Source organism: Prionailurus bengalensis, chromosome E1, assembly GCF_016509475.1.
Source record: "Prionailurus bengalensis isolate Pbe53 chromosome E1, Fcat_Pben_1.1_paternal_pri, whole genome shotgun sequence".
Taxonomy (NCBI): domain Eukaryota; kingdom Metazoa; phylum Chordata; class Mammalia; order Carnivora; family Felidae; genus Prionailurus; species Prionailurus bengalensis.
Genome location: NC_057347.1, coordinates 8,307,267 through 8,320,340, shown reverse-complemented (window position 1 = coordinate 8,320,340; position 13,074 = coordinate 8,307,267).

Genomic DNA, 13,074 nt, shown 5'->3' with positions numbered 1-13,074 from the left:
GGGGGAGGCAGTGTTTCAAATGCCCAACAAGGGGATGTAGCAACTTGCAAATAACAAAGCAGCTCTTGCAGACAGAGCTCCCGAGTGGTGAGTGGTCCAAAGAAGATGCGGCCAGAGGGCAAGGAGACAAGAACCCGGAAACTCCTTCTTGCTGGGAGTCTCAGGGGTTGGGGACAAGGCAGGCTTGGGAAGTGGGGTGGAAATGTCGGAGGGGCTGGCGGCAGGCAGAAGCCACCCCACCCGTTCAGAAAGGTGCAGCCGTGCCCAGCTAACACTGGGGGTTGCCCCCGAAAGGGAAGACCCGCGTGCATCTGTGTCTATACACAGACACGTTGCATGTGCGTGCGCAAACACTGAGGGAAAATGCTGGAAAGAAACACATCACAGTAATATTCTCGATGACTTTTCTTTTTGTTTTCTTACACAGCCAAGAGCAATCCTTCTCTTTTAAAAGATCCTGGGCAGACCTGGGTGGCTCAGTCGGTTAAGGGTCCGACTCTTCAATTCGGCTCAGGTCACCATCTCACGGTTTGTGAGCTGACGCCCCGAGTGGGGTTCTGTGCTGACAGCATAGGGCCTGCTTGTGATTTTTCTCTCTCTCTCCCTCGCTCTCTCTGCCCCTCCCCTACTCATGCTCTTTCTCTCTCTCTCAAAAATAAATAAACATTTAAAAAATAAAAATAAAAAAATAAAAGATCCAGGGCAGAAATGCAATTGTTCATTCTGTGCCCCTTTGAGAACGCAGAGCCAACAGCAGTCCATGCGTGAGTGGTAAAGATTTTCTGGAGAAAAGAAGCTGATGTTGCCAGGTAGCCTGCAACCCACCTGACCCCCTCAACTCAGGAAACTCCTAGAGGTTCCTGCCCAAATGGCAATCTTACCTTTTTTCTAGAAATTAACTAACAAACTGTCCCTGCTGCTGGAACAGAAATAGAAACATTTGAGGAAGACTCCTGCTCAGATTAATCAGAAAGTGCCAGAAAGTGCCTCAGCCTCTTTATAATGTTAAAACCCCTTTCTGAATATTCATCCCTAGCCCTCCTAGAAGGAGCCTGCTTTCCCTTGTTTGGGGAGTCAGGGCTTTGGAAATTATCTCCCAGGGATCTCCCTGTTGGTACAAATAAAGGGACCTCGTGAGGCCACTCCACCTGGTGTGGTCCATCTGTAACTCCCCCCAGGGGCGGACCCTTCTAGATTCCATTCCCGGTACAAGGCATAAAGGAGCTCCTGAAATGCAGAAATGGATCTGATCTTTACACAGGAGCGGTTCACCTGCGCAAACGAGGCAGACATTCGCTCATTTACGTTGTTTGCTGGCTCCTTTGGTGACATGAACAAGAACGTGGAAAGTTTGACTAGCCTCCTCTTCCGGTTCTCATTAGATATTTTCAAGTCCGCGGTGACCTGCCTTGCACTCCGCGGGGATACGTGTACTTTTGTATACGTGTCAACGCCCGGTCCTTCAAAGTGACCGTCTCTGTGGCGCTCCTGAGCGTGACAGGGGCAACCCTGGGCTTGGTGGTTGTATCTGTCTCCCAGCGAGAGGTCTGCGTCTATGCTGGCTCATTACATTCCACGCACCATGGCCCTCCCAGTGTCCCCAGTGGGCAGCAGAAAGACAGCTGCGCCCGGGGGCTTACCACACGTGGCCTTGGGAACTTAGAAGACCCTCCCGGGGTGGAGGGTCTCATTAATAAACACCCTCCAGGGAACCCACTAGTTACAGGTGTTTCTTATAAAGTTGTCCCACGTCAGAGTGCACGGTCCTCTCTTGGCCGGGATGGACGGTAAACTTTTGGCCAGAGTCCCTAGTGGCCTTTTGTCATCAGCAAAGAGAAATGTGACAGCCTGAACTGCCCCTCCCTTAGAGGCAGGTACGGATACAACTAGCTTTGCCTCCCTGGATTAGTGGTGCTTGGCTCCCCCATCTCCCGAACCGTGTCGAGGAAAGTCCTGGAGAAAGTATCCCCCCCCCGCCCCGCAAGCCCCTTCACAATCTCTCACACACACCCTGGGAACACTATTTATTGGGGGTAGTCTTCGAGAATGCTGCCTCACTCCATAAGCGCTAATTCAGGAGAAGAAAGGATAATGGATTATAATGCCTAGCAGAGCCCTCGGGGAACACAGGCAGGAGAGAACATCCAGTTACTGGAAGTTTCCCAACAGATGATATGTGACGGACTTCAGTTCTTAGCACGGAAGTGCCCTCATTATCACTCCTAATTACGTCCATGTGCACCACAAACCAATTTACCAAACTCCGGCCGGATCAGCGTGCCCTTTGATTCATACCTGATGTCTGGTGCTTTTATTCCGATCTCCGCTGTCCTACTTACGATGCTAAATTAGAGCTGTTTCTTATGTAATTACTCCCGCCCCTGCCAGTTGGTGGGGGTCACCGACCACAAGGTCTTTACCCTCTAACCCTCTGCAGTGCCGAACGCCAAGGTTAGCCCACTGAAAGTGTTCAAAAACAACGGCCCAAAGTATGGACCGGACGGCTCAATTTCATGTGCATCATCGTGTCCATAATTATGTCCCTGCCATCAGCAACGTTTCCCCATACACCGCACACGCACAGCCCAATACAATTGCAATTTGGTTTTTGTCTCATCACACGGGTGAGAGCGATTTATAAACTGTAAAGCTCGGTGGGCGTGTGAGAAGGCGTTGTTCACCCCTTTGCAGGATAACGGAACCTGGATGAAAGAGAGCTTCTCCTCGAACTGTCGCCCTAAATGTAAACCAAATACAGATTTACTTCTTGTTTTGTTTTTTGTGTTTTTTTTTTTGTAACGGTGTTTATTTTTGAGAGCGAGCGTGAGGAAGGGGCAGAGAGGGAGAGAGACAGAAGGTCCAGAGCGGGCTTTGTGCTGACAGCAGACAGCCCGACGTGGGGCTCGAACCCACAAACCGTGAGATCATGACCTGAGCTGAAGTCGGACGCCCAACCGACTGAGCCACCCAAGCGCCCCTCAAGGCATGTCTTTTTAATTAATATTGTGGGTCTAATGGTATGTGGGTTTGGGGGGCATCCCCGGCATCTAAAGCCCCCTCCTGGATTTGGAGACCACCCCCCCACCATGAGTGCCATGGTGAAGCCACAAGCTGAGAAAGCCAGAAACAATCCATACCCCCGCTTCCCATTCCATGGCAGCGGGGGGATGGTGCTCTCCAGGTACCTGGGCCACCTGTGCCCTCTCGGGGGACTTGGCTTTCGAGGGGGCAGAGGGATCCGCTCCAGCAGAGGAAGCAGTGGCAGCTTCAGCCAACATGCAGGTGTAGGAACAGTCATGTCAAGAGGAACCTACTGCCATATTGAGGGGCCAGCAGCCAGCCAGCGGCAAACTCACCTGAGTCTCCAGATGGTTTGCCTTGACTCTGGGTCTGGCCCATCTTTCTAGAAAACCTCCGTGCTAGCAGCGGGAAATAAACCAGAGACAGATGCGGGCAGCCGAGGGACCCCGCTTAGCAGATGCGAGAGGCTCTCGGGCGCCTCCTGTCCCTATGCTCCATTCCGGCAGGGAATGGAACATTCCAGAAGCTCTCCAGCTACAGCCCTCCTCATCCTGGCTAGAATGTCCTCCTCCATTTCAAATGAGAAGCCCCCGCCTGAGGACAGCTCTTCCCATTACGGGGTTAAATCTCTGTGGCCGCACTGAGTATGCCTTTCGGAGATGAAATTCTGCAGTCTGAAGGCATCGGAATTTAGAAAGCTTTTGATGTGTGTTGCCAAATTCCCCTCCAGAGGGGTACCAATTTACCAATTTACACATCCACTGGCAGTGTATTAAAGGACCCTCTCCCGCACTCCTCGCCACCAACACCACCAAGGGTTTTCATTCTTTTGAGTTTTTGCCAGTGTGACGGGTTCACCATTGTGTGTCCTTTGCTGTTCTAATTTGCACTTTTTAAAAGCTACTTAGGAAGTTCGCGTTTTTAGGCGGCGTAATTCTCAGCAGCCTGCTCCGTGTCCTTCTTCTGTTTTATTTCCACACGCGTATTTCTTTATTTTTCTCTCACTGGTTTGTAACAAAATTTACAGTAACTCTTTGTCCCTGCCATTTTTTGCCGGGGAAACCGTTCCCAGTTTGTCATTTCCTTTATGATTTAATTTTTTTTTTTTTTAACTTTGGATGTATTCTCCAAACCTCTACGTATGTATACGTATGTTGGTACGTAAGTGCACGTATGTACAGGTAGGCACTCTGTCACTTTAATTATCAAAGTAAATAAAAATTAATGAATCTTTTTTTTAAATTTTTTTTAACGTTTATTTATTTTTGAGACAGAGCATGAACAGGGGAGGAGCAGAGAGAGAGGGAGACACAGAATCCGAAACAGGCTCCAAGCTCTGAGCTGTCAGCACAGAGCCCGACGTGGGGCTCAAACTCAAGGACCGTGAGATCATGACCTGAGCCGAAGTTGGACGCTTAACCGACCGAGCCACCCAGGCGCCCCAAAAATTAATGAATCTTTTGTATTCCACGGTCTTTCCCATGTAGGAGAAAGAACGGTACACCTTTATTACTCTCTCCACTCACCGATTGGTCTAGTAATATAATCCCAAGATTTAGGCCCAGATTGTCATTATTGCATTATTATTTTTGTATTAAACATCTCTTATTTGACCAGTAATTTTTGGCATCCGCATTAAGTTGCATAAATAAACATAAACACTTAGCGTAGCGCCTGGCACACTGTGGGCACTAAATAAATGTTGGCTCTAAAATTATTATTTTAGCAAATATTTGGAATTAATTCCATGTTTAACTGTGTTAATGCTTGCCACAGGTCTTTTATACAGAATTTTCTGGTCTTGAGGTCTCGATTTTGCTCCACATTTCACATGGAATGAATTTTCAAGTAATACTTTCTCCACAAATATACCTTGGAGTATATTTTTTAAGCCCTTGGCTATCTGGAAATCTTTCTAGTGCTTCACATATGAAAGAAAAAGTGGCTGAGGTGCCTGGGTGGCTCAGTCGGTTAAGCGTCAGACTTCGGCTCAGGTCATGATCTCGTGGTTTGGGATTTTGAGCCCCATGTCGGGCTCTGGGCTGAAAGCTCAGAGCCTGGGGCCTGCTACAGATTCTGTGTCTCCCTCTCTCTCTGTCCTTCCCTAACTCGCACTCTGTCTCCCTCTCTCTCTCTCTCTCTCTCTCTCTCAAAAATAATTAAACATTACAAAAAAATTTTAAAAGAAAGAAAGAAAAAGTGGCCAAGTAAACTAGAGTTTATTCAATGCTTTTTCTCTTCAATTATTTTGTTTTTAATTCTCTCTCTAATTTATTTGCCGTTTGGTCTAATACGAAGAAATCGAAAACTCACCAGGTTTGTATTTCATTGTGTTTGGTTTGCCCAATTTTTACTGAATATTTATAGACTTTCTCTTTGCCTTTGTAAGAAAAGGTTTTGCTCTGGCATTTCTAGGCTTTTTCACATTTTTCTCTGACATAATACGGTAAAGTCTTTCAATCTGCAGAGCTTTCGTAGAAAAAGAAAACGTCGTGCACATGCGGGTGGCTATGTGTGTTTAATTACTCATCGACTGTACTGTTCATTGTATTCCTCAGAAACGTATTTGATTCTTCAATTCTGGCCTCTGTTCTCTGTCTTCAAAGCATATTATCTTCCATAGGTTCTGTCAAGTTCATTACGTAATGATTCGCTCTACCTTAACGTCACTTCATCTCTCTGTTTCATCCCATGTGGATTTTCCTTCACTTGAATATTTGGTTTCCTTGCCATTTTTCCTCTGCTCAACCATCGACCTTTAAATTCCCTCTTGTTGCCTTTTCATGCTCGACAATCATCTCCTCGTGATGTCTCATTCCTGTTTGGTTGAGGTTACGCTTTCTTGTAACCTGCTGAGGATACCACTATCTACGAGGAACTTTTTCCTGGAGCCCGGAGGACAGCATCCTCGGGGGTCTGCTCCTCTGAGATGGTTAGGACTTTGTTAAATTGACATTTGTTAAGTGAACTCTGGGATGCTGGATGGTGAGCCTGGTTCAACAGAAGACCACAGGGGAATTGCAGAAGAGACGTTTCTTATTCGCAGGTCTTGGAGGGAGGACACAGCCTGCCTTGAGGGGCTACATGGGGAGGGCAAGACAGGTGCAGGCAGAGAGACATAGGACTGGGGCACAGACGTGCCTTCCTAAGGTCTGTGAGTGGAGTGCTTTAGGGTACCTGAGCTAAGACCCGATTGGTCAATTCAAACCAAAAAGATCAGGGTTTTGGTAAGCTCCTTGGGGGTCTTATCTAAGGGGTGCACAAGAGAAAGGCCCTGGGAGATGAGGCAGACTGTTGATCAACAAGGTTGGGGGCGTCATATCCGGAAAGTACATTTACTTGTGAGTCTGAGGGCTGCTCTCTAGGGCATGCCCCTGCACAAGAGGCTAGTGGAGTTTAAGGCCCTCGCAGACCACGTGACCACACATAATGGATGCGGAGATAGCAATGCTGTGGAGTAGCTTAGCTGAACTCTCCACGGAGACTTAGGTAAGGTGAGATCTATCCAGACAAATGGATTGACCTGGGTTCTGTGTAGGTTCCATCCCCTTCCCAGGGCATCTTACTAAGCGTCTTCCAGCCCAATGCTCACCCCTAGAAGGCGTTCCTATGGAGCCAACTCTATGCACTGAGATGGGCAAGTCTCCTACCTCCTTCTCCACCATATATATACTCTTTGCGTTGTCGTAAGATACACTGACTCCCTGGGGGTATATGACAAGTTACAGCTTCCAGCATTCACCATTAACAGGGGCACTGCCTTGCTCCATTCTCCTTTCTCTACGTAAGCCCAGGCCTTGCCTAAAAGAGTCACACCCTGAAGACCCAGTCTGACAACCAACCAGCTCTCCGTACCAACTGATGACTTGAAGAGAATCACTGTATCTTTCCAGATATGAAAAGATTGAATAAGAAAGAGCTGGGGCCACCCCCACCCCTCCAAAAGCAGCCCATGAGACTGGGAAAAGGCTGCTTGGGTTTCCTTCTGGATGGGACGGCAGCATAGTGGCAAAGAGCAGAGTCTTTGAAGTCAAACTGTCTGAGCTCAAACCCTGGACAGATAACTTATCCAAAGTCACCCAGTACCCAGTACCCAGTGACCTTAGGGAGTTGCCTGGCCTCCCATGACTTAGTCGCTTCATTGGTAAAATCCGGGGGTGGGAGAGGGTGGGGGGAGAAAGATGATACTACACCCGCTCAGAGTATTGTGAAGAGAGTCACTACCAATACAAGTCTGTAATAAGCATTCAATAAATACTGGTTACTGTGAATGGGCACAAGGGATCTTTCCGGGGTGACAAGAACATTCTGAAATTGCTTTATGGAGATGTCCGTGCAATAAGTCATTGAATTGTGTGCTTGAAGTGGGTGAGTTTTATGATATGTGAAATACACCTCAATATAGTTGTTTCTGAAGGAGATAAATATCGGCTCCCATTAAAGCCAACACTGCCAATAGGTTGATTTTATGTACTAAATTTCTAAGTCTTTTGTAGTTGTCCCCGAGACTTCGGAGTCCCTTCAATATCTGCTATTGACTTTGATAGCAAAAGAGTGTGGGATCTGGAAGCAATGTGAGAGAATATTCCCTGTGCTCCCAGGTCATCCCATTCCTCGTCCTAGGGACCCCCAGTCCCTAGTTTTATTTTTAACTACTCAGTGTTCAATCCTGAGGCCAAGGACACCAGGACTCAGAGCGACCATGCCACTGGTTGACTTTGGAATTTGGACATCGTCCCCCCTCCAGCCTCGGATTATCTCCCCTCCGCCCCAAAGAGGAAAATAAACAAAATGATCTCTACACTTCTTTCCAGTGCACAGGACGTGGCATCCTTTCTCCTCTTCTCTGAGTTCTCAGATGGATGAGAAGCTGTATGTAAATGGGGACTTTGATGGCATGATGTGATCATGGTAGCATTTATAGCTAGTGTGATTCCAACCTCCTCTCTGTCTCATACGGTGCCCCAGGGGGAGTGTGTTCATAGGGAACACGGGAGAGTGAAGTAAGAAATGCTCGCTTCGTTCGTGTTTTAGCCTCGCTACCGAGGGCGAAATAGCCACACACCAAAACCCCAGATGTCTTCAAAATGGACACTGAGAACAGAAAACAACTCAGCGTCCACAGATTCAAAGCTGGGTCCGCCATTTCCCACGTGGGGAATCTTCAGCATGTTACCAAACCCCTTGAAACTTCAATTTCCTGGTCTTTAAATGGGGTTAATAACCCATATCTTCCCGTGTTGCCATCAGGGTTTTAAAAACACACCGTGGGAGACCCTCTAGTCGATCCTAAAAACATAATGGGCCCCGAATAGATGAACCAATGAGGCATTGACAAATAACACGGTTCCTCCAGGGTCAGCTGTGGCGAATTTGCCAGAGCTGGACCGAGTCCTGGAGCGGGAAGTCCAATTAGGCTAATGGAACAGGGACCCCCTTTCTTCTTTGCTCCTCTGTTTTTCTGTTGGCTCTAATAGAGAGAAACGAGTTAATGAAAAACAAACATTTTCTAGTGAGTTCTGCTCAAGCAGCTGAGGGTTGTCGCTGGCGTTGAGAAAGAAAACTTCAGCTCAACTTGAAAGGTCAGGAATTAGGATAAGCAAAACAATCTCGTGACAAGAGCCAGTCCCTGGGAAGCCGTGAGTGACAGTAGCCCGAGGCTATGTAACCAATGTGTAAAGGAGGAAGCGTCCTGGGAGAGAAGTGAAACAAATCTTCCTCAAAGCTGGGGCTCCATTTCATCACGTCCACCTCCTGGAAAGCCAACAGATGACTTCAAAGTAATTCGTGGGCACGCGTCCACCAAATTCAACCCTAGGTAATTTTCTTCCCAGAAACACAGTGGAAGAAAAAAAAAAACCTCTCAGCCACGTTCAAGTTCAAATCAAAAGGATGGTCCCTAAGCTGTGGTCCTCAAAACCTACCATGTTGCAAGTTCAAGGTGGCCAAAGGAGTCTCGGGATGTCACTCTTCCACCTCGGGGTGATAACCACGGCAGGGGCTTTGGAGCTAGCTAGCCAAGAAGATGAGTAGAGAAATATCTCCCCACAAAGTTCTGGGAAAACTCGGAAAAGAAGGGAACTGGGGGCGGGGAAGCCTGGAAGACACCAACACGACGAGGTGATAAGGCCAAGATTAATGATGGCGGCATTTCCTGGTGAGTGCGGGCTGCTATAAAAAATACCACAGATGGGGGGCTCAAACAACAATTTATAGCTTGCGGTTCGGAAGGCTGGACGTGCAAGTTCAAGGTGCTGGCAGATTTGGAGTCTGGTGAGAGTGCCTGCCCTTCTTGGTTTACAGATAGACCTTCATGACCTCATCAAGACCTAACATTACCTTCCAAAGCCTCTACCTGCCCCCCCCCACCCCATCACATGGGGGTTTAGGACTGCTACACATGAACTTTCAGAGACCATTCAGTCCAGAACTCAGCCTAAATGGACATTCTGGGTCCTCCTTGTGTAAGGCATGGAGAAGGGCCAGGATCCTTTCTGTGGTGTTCCTGCCAAGCATGCGTGACCACAGTCTGAGCATGAGTGAATACCGAACGAACTTAAGCTGACGGCTCTCTTACAGATCGAAGGGCTTGTGCTCTTTTTATATTTTTTTACTTTTTTTTAAATCTGGGGCGCCTGGGTGGCGCAGTCGGTTGGGCGTCCGACTTCAGCCAGGTCACGATCTCGTGGTCCGTGAGTTCGAGCCCCGCGTCAGGCTCTGGGCTGATGGCTCAGAGCCTGGAGCCTGTTTCCGATTCTGTGTCTCCCTCTCTCTCTGCCCCTCCCCCATTCATGCTCTGTCTCTCTCTGTCCCAAAAATAAATAAACGTTGAAAAAAAAAATTTTAAATGTTTATTTATTTTTAAGAGATAGCGAGACAGAGTGTGAGCGGGGGAAGGGCAGAGAGAGAGGGAGACACAGACCCTGAAGCAGGCTGCAGGCTCTGAGATGTCAGCACGGAGCCCAGTGCGGGGCTCGAACTCACCAACCGTGCGATCATGACCTGAGCCGAAGTCGAACGCTTAACCGACTGAGCCACCCAGGCGCCCCAAAGGGATTGTGCTCTTTAAGACATAGACGTGATAAAGAAAGACCAAGGAACTATTCCAGGTTGAAAAACATAACAAGCCACAACAATCAAATATAATGTGTGTCTCTAAATAGGATCAGAAAGCATGAAGACACAGGGTTGGGACAGCTGTCAAAATTCACAGAGTCGGGGCACGTGGGTGGCTCAGTAGGTTGAGCGTCAGACATTAGCCTCAGGTCATGATCTTGCGGTTCGTGGGTTTGAGCCCCACGTCGGGCTCTGTGCTGACAGCTCGGAGCCTGGACCCTGCTTCGGATTCTGTGTCTCCCTCTCTCTCTGCCCCTCCCCTGCTCGGGCGCTCACTCTCTTTCAAAATAAATAAATAAACATTAAAAAATAATTCTAACAGAGTCCGTGGATCACCTATGGTGACAATGGTTGCCAGAGAGTGATTTTTTTTTACACCCATCTGTTTCTACACGCATTTGCTGGCATTCTGCCCTAAGAAAAGGTGTTCCCTTCTCCACTTAACTGATTTATTTAGATCGGTATGTGGGTAGCAATCCCATTTTTTTTTTCAACTTTATTCACGTTTAATTGTAGGCCAAATTGCAGGCTACTCAAAGTGTACGGGACACTTTGATAGATGCATACTTTGTGAAATGGTTCCCCCATCAACTCAACGAACCCAGCCCGCACCTCACACATGTACCGCCTTGCTCTTGGTTTGGGTTTTGATGAGAACACTATTGTGAATAATGTTTCAATAAACGTGGGAGTATAGGTATGTATTTCTCCAAGATAGGAATTTTGTTTCCTTTGGATATGTATCGAGAAGTGGGATTGCTGGATTCTATAGCGGTTCTGGTTTTAATGTCTTGAGGACTTTCCTACAGTTTTCTGTAGTGGAGGCACCATTTCACATTCCCAGCAACAAGGGCACAAAAGTTCCCTTTTCTTCACATCTTCCTCGAAATTTATCTTATATATATATATATATGATATATTAATTGATATATAATTAATTAATTAATATTAACTATATTGTTTATAATATAATATATGTATTATATAATATTATGTATAATGTACATGATATATATTTACTATATATAACATATTATATAATATGTGTGTATTATATATATAAATTACATATATATTACATATATTAAATACATATTTAATTTATATTTAGATATTATATATAAAATATTTATAAATTAATATAATTAATTAATATATAGTATAACACATATATTATATATATTATCTCCCTTGCCTAATGTTAACCCTTTCCCAATTCAGGATCAGGTCATTTCTCCAAGGTACCCTGTTTTGTGCGTGTGTGTGTTGGGGGGGGTAGAGAATACATATATATATACATATATATATTTTTTTTTTTAAGAGAAAGAAATCACAGGAGGGTCAGAGAGAGAGAGAGAGACGGAATCCCAAGCACGCTCCGTGCTGTCAGCAGGGAGCCCGATGCAGAGCTCAGACTCACAGACCATGAGATCATGACCTGAGCCGAAATCAAGACTTGGATGCTTAACCAAGGGAGCCCCCCACGTGCCCTTACCTCCCGTATTTTTGATGATAGTCATCTTAACAGGTATGAGGCGATATCTCATTGTGCTTTTAATTGCTATCTCTCTGATAATTAGTGATATCAAGTACCCTTTTATATACCTGTTGGCCGCTCACATGTCTTCTTGGAAAAATACCCCAGTTCTTTGCCCATTTTTTAATTGGGTTGTTCCTTCGTTTGTTTGTTGCTATTGAGCTGTACGAATTACTTGTATATTTTGGATATTAATTCCTTATCACATGTAGCAGCAACCCAAATGGTCAAGTCGCCCCTGCTTTGGGTGGTGGGGTCCTTCAGACTTCAGGGTCCTCTAGGTATGTGCCCCTCACCCTTCAGACTCGTCCTGACTTCTGGCACAGTGTTCCATGATCATCTTGTATTTTCTTGCCCGCCCCTTCGATTGTTACGGGAGGGTGGGAGAGACCCTGGTCCCTGTCTCACGGAGTCGATGAATGAGTCTCAGGGACAACAGAGAGCGAGCGAAGAGATAGAGTGTATTGAGGAAAAGTACAAAGCTCTCGAGAGTGAGAGGGGTCCCGACGGGGGAGCCGCGGAGGATTTTTGACCCTGACTTTTTATTGGGACCTTATCAGAAAGTTTGTGAGACTTTATACATGGCACCTAGCCTGGAAGGGTCTGGAATACCTTCATCCTTCTTCCCCCCGCAACCCCCCCCCAAAGCCTGTAGCTTCTTGAACCTCCCACATGTAGCTGACGCCTATCTCTAAGGCTCCTTATCTCTCCCTGCCTAATGTTAGCTCTTTCCCTATTCAGGATCAGGTCGTTTCTCCAAGGTACCCTGGTGTGTGTGTGTGTGTGTGTGTGTGTGTGTGTGTGTTTGCGTGTGTGAAGTATTTGGAACCAATCTGGGCACTCAGTGGGTTCATTGCCTTTGAGAGCGTGGCGGCTTCGTAGTGGTCAGAGGAGGGGAATATTCGTAAACACATACAAATAGATGTGTAAACACTAGATCTGTAACTGTCCTGTGATCAGTCATGCCCCAAACATCTCAGTGTTTTAATAACTTAAAGTGCACAAATACTCCAAACAGGCAAAGATTCAAGTTGGCAGTTTTATTGTTTACATTTTTTGCACTTCACTGGTTTTGTGAACCTGATTACCTTTATAAACATATTTTTCAGAGTCCCTCGGACTTAAGATGGCAAACGTTCGCTGACATAAAACATTAAAATTAGAAACTAAGTTGCCAGAGTTAAACAAGTATACAAGCTATACCTATAAACGATTCAACTTTCAAACAATGTTTTACATTTCTGAAGTTTAAAAGTATTTTTTAATGGTTATTTATTTTCGAGAGAGAGACCGAGAGAGAGACAGAGTGCGAGTTGGGGAGGGGCAGAGGGAGAGAGGAAGACACAGAATCTGAAGCAGGCTCCGGGCTCCGAGCTGTCAGCACAGAGCCCGACGCGGGG